The sequence below is a fragment of the Pteropus vampyrus genome, unplaced genomic scaffold (genome assembly GCF_000151845.1).
Source record: "Pteropus vampyrus isolate Shadow unplaced genomic scaffold, Pvam_2.0 Scaffold55, whole genome shotgun sequence".
Lineage (NCBI taxonomy): Eukaryota > Metazoa > Chordata > Mammalia > Chiroptera > Pteropodidae > Pteropus > Pteropus vampyrus.
This window is the reverse complement of record NW_011888836.1, coordinates 1,917,073-1,925,292: the sequence shown is the minus strand read 5'-3', so window position 1 is coordinate 1,925,292 and position 8,220 is coordinate 1,917,073. Positions and strand designations below refer to the sequence as shown.

Genomic DNA, 8,220 nt, shown 5'->3' with positions numbered 1-8,220 from the left:
GGAGGATGCCATTGGAGGCAGCTCTTTCAAGGCATTTTACCATGAAGGAGAGCAGAGGAATGAGGCAGCAGCTGGAGGGAGATGTGTGGTAAAGGGCTGTGTGTAAAGGGCTGTGTTGCTGTTTCATTTATTATAGAAGATAGCCAATAGAGTATGTTTCTGTGTGATGGGCTGCTTTAGAGGAGAGTCTTTGAAATGCAGGGAAGAAATGGTAATTAGGGATAAACTTCTCCAGAAGGGGAGAAGGGTGAAAGAGAATTTGTGTGTGTCTGTGGCCATGCAACCCTGAACACGCCGGATCCCATCTGATCTTGGAAGCTAAGCAGGGTCGGGCCTGGTTAGTACTTGGATGGGAGACCACCTAGGAAGACCAGGTGCTATAGGCGTTAAAAAAGAAAAAAAATGGAGAATTTGTGTGTAATATACCATAGCAGTCTCTCTCAATAACAGAATAGACAGAATAACATTGACAGAGATGGGGGCAGGCTGCCAGAATTGTTTGAGGGAGACATTGGAATTCCTTTCTCATGGATTTTATTTTCCCAAAGAAGCATGAGGAAAAGTCAACAACTATGAAAGAGGGAATAGGAAGGGGTTGCTGGACATTTGAGCAGAGAGAACATTGAAATCATCTTTATGGAAAGTGAGCCAAATAAGAGAGTGTAGCTGGATTTCCTACAAGAGTTGAATACCCATTGATGATTCGTGATCACGAATCTAGAGAAGAAATAAAAATGTGTGTTCTTCTTGGTGACATTTGGCAGTTGGAAGCAGGCCTGAAAGACATGGGTTCAAATCCTGGCTCTGTTTCTCACATGTTATTGAATTTTTTTTAAAAAAATACTTAACCTTCCTCAACATTAGTTTCCTTATATATATATATAGAAACCGGAAATAATATCAATTATTATTATTTCCATCCAGAGTGACTGAAATTGGTCTTCAGAAACTTGCTTCTGGCATTTACTTTTCTTAAGGAATGCCGACTATTGGTACCTCAGAGGTACTGGGGGGGAAGTTCTGGAAGTGCACCAAAAGACACAGCCTTTCGCATACCAGAGCTGGCAGAACTAACATTTTCCCAGATGCACAGAAGTCTTAGGACTGTCTTAGGTGATGCAGTGGTCAAGGGATTTTGCTAGTATTGAAGACAAGTAATAAACAGTAATTTCTTTGAAAATAAAAAATAATCCAGTGTTTTAGTTCTAGCCTTGCCCCTGAAATGATATATCTAATTGACTTTCTTTTGAGTTACTGTCTAATTTGTCTCTCTTTTTTCATATTCAATTTGATTCTTCTCCTTATGAGTGGAAGAAAAGGATGTAAATCTGTGGAAGGAAACCCTATGATAGTTCAGTTAAAAAGAGAATTAAGTATCTTAATTGCAAAAATTATGTGAAGAGTATTTTCTCAAGAAAAACATTGTTAAGCTATAAGGCAAGTTAGGCATGACTACAGTAATTTATCTGAACTACTTCAAACTGATCTAGATCAGTTAATACCATTTACACCCCACATACTCAACATCCAAATTAAACACCTGCTTCCTTCACTCCTGCAGTATTTTTAAGAAAATCTCAGACATCATATCATTTTATACAAAAACATTTTGTATAGTTTTCTAAAAGATAAAGACTATTTTAAAAAATACAAACATAATATCATTATTATACCTAAAAAATTTAGCATTAATTCCTTAATATTATCAAATATCTAGTCAGTGTTCATATTTTTAATTGTCATATATTTTTTACAGTCTTTTTGTTTATAATGAGTTTATCCTGTTGCTTCTAATTTAAATTTAGGACTGCAGGGTTTTTACTCAATCTCTTTGATCTATTCCCTTCTTTCATCGTTCATTACAATAGAAGGTTTTTTTTTTTTTTTGTAAGATAAGAGTTTTAAAATGGAGAGTTAAAATGGAATATGAGCAAGGACCATTTGCTCTAAATGCTATCTTCTGGGTAACATGAACTTTCTGTTGATGCAGGGGTCTCACAGAATTGAAATTTTGATAATTGAGACTGAGACTTTTTGATTCATAGGATGATAAAACTGCAAGAAAAGAAAGTACACCATAGTCACAATGAAATGAAATATATTTTAAGAGCCCTGGAAAGTTGTGTTGTAACTAATTCATAGTCTGGCACAATTCTGCATTTTTGGATAGGAGGAAACCAATGTATTAATAAAAATAAAAGGTGCCTCTGAACTCATGTGAATAAACCCCTTTTCAGTTGGTTGATTTGAGCTTTGAAGTCATTCAGTTTTAGAATTTAGTCGTTTGTGTGGAGATTTTCAACAAGAGTCAAAAATGTCAAAGTAACATTTTAGCCAGGTTGAAATCAATAAATAAAGGTTATTTACCAAGGAAAAAAAACCCAGATTTTTGAAATAATCTGCTTCCGATCTTAATTGATTCCATTGTGAAGGTTATTCAAAAAATATCAAACTATCCCATCAGTTTTTATCAGACTTTGGGAGTGCTCAATGATACATTTAGCCTTCTGTCAGCAGTATGACTTGAATGAACAATGACATGGAGATTTAGAAATATGAGCTGTACTCATAGAAAGAAAAATAAAAGAAAATTGCTCGGCCTATCTAGTCTGTATCCTTCACATTCTTTCATCTTGGCTCTAAGACCCCAAACTGCTGACCTAACCTCAACCTAGTCTTTAGTGCTCATATAGTACTCATATTAGTACTGTAAGAGTTAGTACTCATTAGTACTCATAGATCCATAGGCTGTAGAAGGTCAAGAAATTGTAGCCCAGCACTTTTAGATCTAGTATGAGGGCACTTTGGCATAGTCTCTTGCCACATGTGCTCAAAGCTCACTGAATATGAACTTGAACATACTCTTAGTGCCCGGTCTTTGGCTCGAGTTTGGATAAATGGAACTCATAGACCAGTATGGGGTGTGTGTCAGGTTGTGTGGGGATATGATGGTGTAGGACAAAGAGGTTCCCTGCTCTTCTGGAGTCTATGGTTTTGTGTTTTGTCCATTGTTCTCAATTCTCAGTGTTTATATAATTTGCTAAAAATTTTTTTTAGTGTTCCTGTGTTGTTTTGTTTTGTTTTCCCAGTCTTCTTCTTGTTCCTCCTCCTCCTCCTCCTCCTCCTCCTCCTCCTTCTTCTTTTTTTTTTTTCCAGGCGTAAGAGTTCTACCCCTGGACCCCAACTTGGAATCTGGGTCCCTGAGACGCTCCAAAGATTTCTCCATTGGCCTCTGACCAGAGCATCATCCTCTCTTGAGGTTTCTCTCTTCCTTGCTCTGGGAACCCTTGGCTTCTTGAACTTCAATGCCAGCAATGTGAAGAAGGAAAAATAGTGTGGAGACCCTTCCAAAATCTGACCTCCTTGAGCTTGGTTTTCTAGCTTTCTGATATAGATATTACCAAAACACATCTATGACAATTTAAAAATTCTGATGTAGAATTTGATTTGCTTGAGATCAAATAATAGAAATATGGAGACTGCCTGGCTCTGCCACTTATTTGCACACCATCAGTGTGACCTTAGGAAAATTACTCAGCCTTTCTATACTTGAGAGTCCTCATCTGTAAAATGAACATGAAAATAGTACCCATCTCACAGGTCTGCAGTGAGAAGTAAATCCACATAAGGTGCTTAGAATGGTGTCTGGCACATGGTAAATGCTCAACAATGTTAGCTATTATTGTTGTCATTATTCTTATTAATGAATTATTAGATGGATTAATTTTCCTTTAGCTATTTGGCATTCATTCAGAACAGCTGAATGTCTCTAATATACAAGTTTTTGGAAAAGAACACAAAAGATTAGCAGTGTTGATACTGAAGTAAGATGGGAACTGACATTTGAGTAGTGGATTTGGCAATTCAGAAGTCATTTGTGACCTTCACAAGAGCAGTCTTGGTAGAATGATGGGGATGTAAGCCCAATTAGGGTGAAACTCAAGAAAGAATGAGCCAGAGCTTGCTGTGTTCCATGCAAAGTCAGAGAATGTACCAACCAATTGTCACCTAGGCTTTAAGTAGCACTGTGTGTTCTCTGCGGTAGCTTGTACCCTGTCTCTCTGTGGGGCACAGGCCTAAACTATGAGGAAACATCATTGTGCTTTCTTCCTATAATCCCTTCTCTTTTTTGACACCTTCTCTGCTTCTAAGTGCCTATTCAGAAAAAAGTCCTCTAGAAGGTTTCTTTCCATTCAACTCAAACAGTTCATGCAGATAGATGTCGAGAGATCAATTTACCAGTTATACCCAGACATGGGCCACCTTTTCAGTAATCAGAAATTCCTATCAGTATTGTCGACTCATGGCTTTTTGCTGAGAAGTCTCCCAGTTGGTGAAAAATAATCAGTGATTACAACAGTGATTGGGTGCCTGCATAGGATTCATCTTCACAATGTTTTCTAGGAGTAGCTAGATCTTTGTTTAGGTTTTCATCCTGTATCAGTTAGGGTCCCATAACAAAAGGAGATACATATTTATTATTTCAAACAGAGGGGGCTTAATATGGTTACACAGATGTTTAAAGGTTGAAAGAGTAAAAAGAGGACGCAGAGCTAACCGGAGGTCAGGAACTGCTGAAAGAAGCTACCAAGCCTAAGGCTGGGGGTCAAAAGGAAGGAGTGAGGTTATCAGAATTTAAGAGCTCATAGGAGAGCTCAACTGAGACTCAAGAGACATTAAAATATAAATTCCTGCTACAACTTAAGCTCCATTAGAGCAGAAAGTTTTGTTTTGTTTTCTGATGAATTCAAGGGCCTGCCACATAACAGATCCTTAATAAATACTAAAGAAATAAAACAGAATTTGATTGAGGAATTCTGGGGAAAAAAATCTCCTCACTTCTTCTGATGGAGGTATCAGAAAAGGCCTTGTCTTTCTTCTGGCTACTATGGTATATCAGTGTAAAGTCTGAAACTGTTGGTGCCATTTTGCCACTATGAAGATGACTTGGGTTGGTTTCCTGTTTTGTGGAAGGCAGAATGGAAGGATGGAAAGGACCCATATAGGCCTTGCTTATGACATTTTTTGAGTTACTTAATCAAATACTCTGAAACCTATCTTTTCACTGACATTCCAATGATAACAGCCAAGAAACTTCCTTGATTATTTAAAACAATCCTAACTGATAGAATGGTTTAGATTTCATTTCTCCGATGGCTGGTTTGGTTTCCACTCAAGTTTGAGAGTAAAAGTTAGTTTGAGAATGAACTTAGTCATGATTTAACCTTGCCTGATCCCTTATATAGGCAAATATAGATCAGTCCTAAAGCTTGACCAAGAACTGGGGTTGCTCTTCAGGGGGCTATATCTGATTGTTTCAAGTCTCTTAATCCAAATGTCTCATAACAGAAGTAAAGCACCTGGCACAATGTTCATTAAACATTAATTTCCCTTTCCCTCTACCCATAGCCTTAGGTTCTGAGTAATCTCTGCAATTTGAGAACTGGGGGCCAATTTCCAGGACAATTTATGCCATGAATTTTATTCCTCTTTTAAACTTGGGCACCCTGTCCCTCCTTTATTAGTTTGTTTGTCACTTAGGAGGTATTATTCTTGCATTTCTTAGCATTTTCATTTAGGGGGCCACCATTAAAGGCATGAGGACATTTCAGTTAGTACAAAGCTTAGGGTTTATATATTTGATTTATTAAAAATACACCCTAGCCTGGGGGGTCTCAGGGTGTGCATAGAAAACACTTCAATTAGATTCAAACCAGCAGCTAAAATTTCCTGTTAAGAAAATGAAATACCCAAAAAACCACCCAATATGGAATGCAGCAAAAGTAGAAGGATAGGCCTGCTGCCATTTCTTCAAGGTCAACAAGCTGGCAGACTGGTGACCAGGAATGGGAGGGAGTTGCCAAACAGGACTGGCCTCATGTGAGCTGAGTGTTTTTTCCATGAACTTGTCATTTAAAGGGCACCAGCCATCTACTCCTCAAACCCACCATCGAAAAGAAAAAGTAGATCTTGATTTTATTTTCATACTGTGCTTTAAATGTGCCCAAATAGAGTTCTGGGTTAAAAAAAAAAAATCACCTTTAAAATAAAGTCATACAACCTGGGCTTATTAAAGAGAGAAGTCTGTTAGTCATTAATATTTCTATATAAATTAATCAATAGTTTCCTCCAAATACTTAGTTGAGACTAATTTTCTGAGTGAATAGGAGAGAGATAAGGGAATTTTGCATCATGGCTTATTATAGGAAAAGACAAGCCTTCATGGGGTGGTCTGGTGAACTTGGATAGACATGCTATAGATGAGGCAGAGGCCCAGTGCTAACTGTGAGAGAAAATTTAAAAACTCTACTCTTCAGGCATTTGCCAGTTTTGTCAATGAAGAATTAAAGGCCCTTCTAAAAAACTCTGTTGGGCCTTTTTAGGTCAGTTGGGAGATGATAATATGAAAGCTATAGCTTATTTTTGTCATAATATTTAAGAAGATAAGAACTAATATCTAATAATCCTTAATACTTGGAATATAATAGCATTCATGGGGCAAAGGGAGATTGGCTGAAACTTGTAGTACAGCAGTGGTTCTCAGACAAGAGTCCCCTGGAAGATTTGCTCAAATAGTTTCTGATCTTAGATCTGGGGTGAGACTGGAGTATTTGCATTTCTAACAAGCTCCCCGCTGATGCTTATGCTGCTGGTCCAGCAACTGCACTTGGAGAACCACTGCAGTACAGAAATTTACTTGGAGGCTAGCTGAGGGAGACTAGGCTGAGGTTTACTTTTATAAAAGAGGTTATAAACTTACACTGAAATAGAGAACATGAGTGTATTAGATTCCTAAGGCCACTGTAATAGTTAAGAACAATTGGGTGGCTTAAAAAAACAGAAATTTATTGTCTCACAGAGTCTGAAGTCTGATATCAAGGTCTCGGCAGGGCCGTGTTCTCTGAAGGCTTTAGAAGAGGATCCCTCCTTGTCTCCTGTAGCTTCTGATGATTGCAGACCATGCTTGTCATCCCTTGGCTTATAGATGCATTGCTCTAGTCACGTGGTCATCTCACACTGTCTTCTCACATTGTCTTCCCTCAGTGCGTGTCTGTATCTCAACTTACCCCCGTTTATAGGGACATTAGTCATATTGGGTTAGGACCACTCCAATGACCTCATTTTAAATCTATTACTTACAAAAAGACCCTATTTCAAAATAAAGTCACATTCTGAAGTACTGAGGATTAGGATTTCAACATACCTTTTTGGGGAGAGGGCACACGATTCAATCTGTCAAGGTGTTTAACCATTATAATTTCTCATGTTTATCTTACTCTGCTAGGCACCCACTAAAAAGCTGAGGAATAAGGATATCCAGTGGGTGGAGGTGACTTGGGAATACAGCAGGGGACAAAAAAAAAAAAAAAATTGGTGCAGGGCTGGAAAAGCTCTTATTATTAATAATACGAAGGAAGGAACAGGACAGAAAGGACTTGGGACCTCTTTATCTCGCAGAGGGCTGTGCTAGCCTAAATGCTGATGGTGCGAGGTTAGGATTGCTTAAACATGACTGATGTCATGCCGTGCACCTTTCTTTTATCTCCTTTTTTGGGGACAGTAGGTGGGAGGGGTCCTAAGAGCAGAGAATAGGCAAAGTAAGGGAGGAGACAAGGGAAACCCATTGGGGTGGCCTTTGAAAGGCTTTGAATTGTAGAGTATTGTGAATGTAGAATCTTTGTAGAGTCTTAGGGAGAGCCCAATTTCTTGAAGGAGAAACTGTCTTGATGCCTAGGGCAATGGGAAATGTGGATAATTGAAAACAATGGTGTAGATAGCCTTTAGCAGTGACATTGAGAACCTGCTGGAGAAGAAAAGTGTAAGGGTCCAGATAAGAGTCAAGAAGGGACAACCTCGGGAGCTATCGGTCTGTAGGACTTCTAACGGGTGGAGTGTTCCTTTACTGAGAGCCCTTTTTCTCCCAGCACCAAGCTCTAAGTATTTCTCTTTGCCTATTGGCATCACCTGGCTTACAACATCTACCTTCCGAAAGGAATGTGCTTCTGTGTGTCCATGAAACATTTACACAATGTAATTAATTCGAGGTTTTGGTTCAAACCACTTTACTCCTGAAAATCAAGGAATAGAATTCACACATCAGTTTATAATCAGCTGTTAAGCTATTGCCTGGGACAATCTCTTAAAACACACACACACACACGCGCACACGCACACGCGTGCACACACACACACACACACACACACACTATTTTCCGAAAA

The 8,220-nt window shown here is 38.6% G+C and overlaps 1 pseudogene; it reads left to right on the top strand.

The window, feature by feature from the left end:
- The first annotated feature begins 267 nt into the window (after positions 1–267).
- LOC111739915 lies at positions 268–386 on the top strand (annotated as a pseudogene).
- The last annotated feature ends 7,834 nt before the right edge of the window (positions 387–8,220 follow it).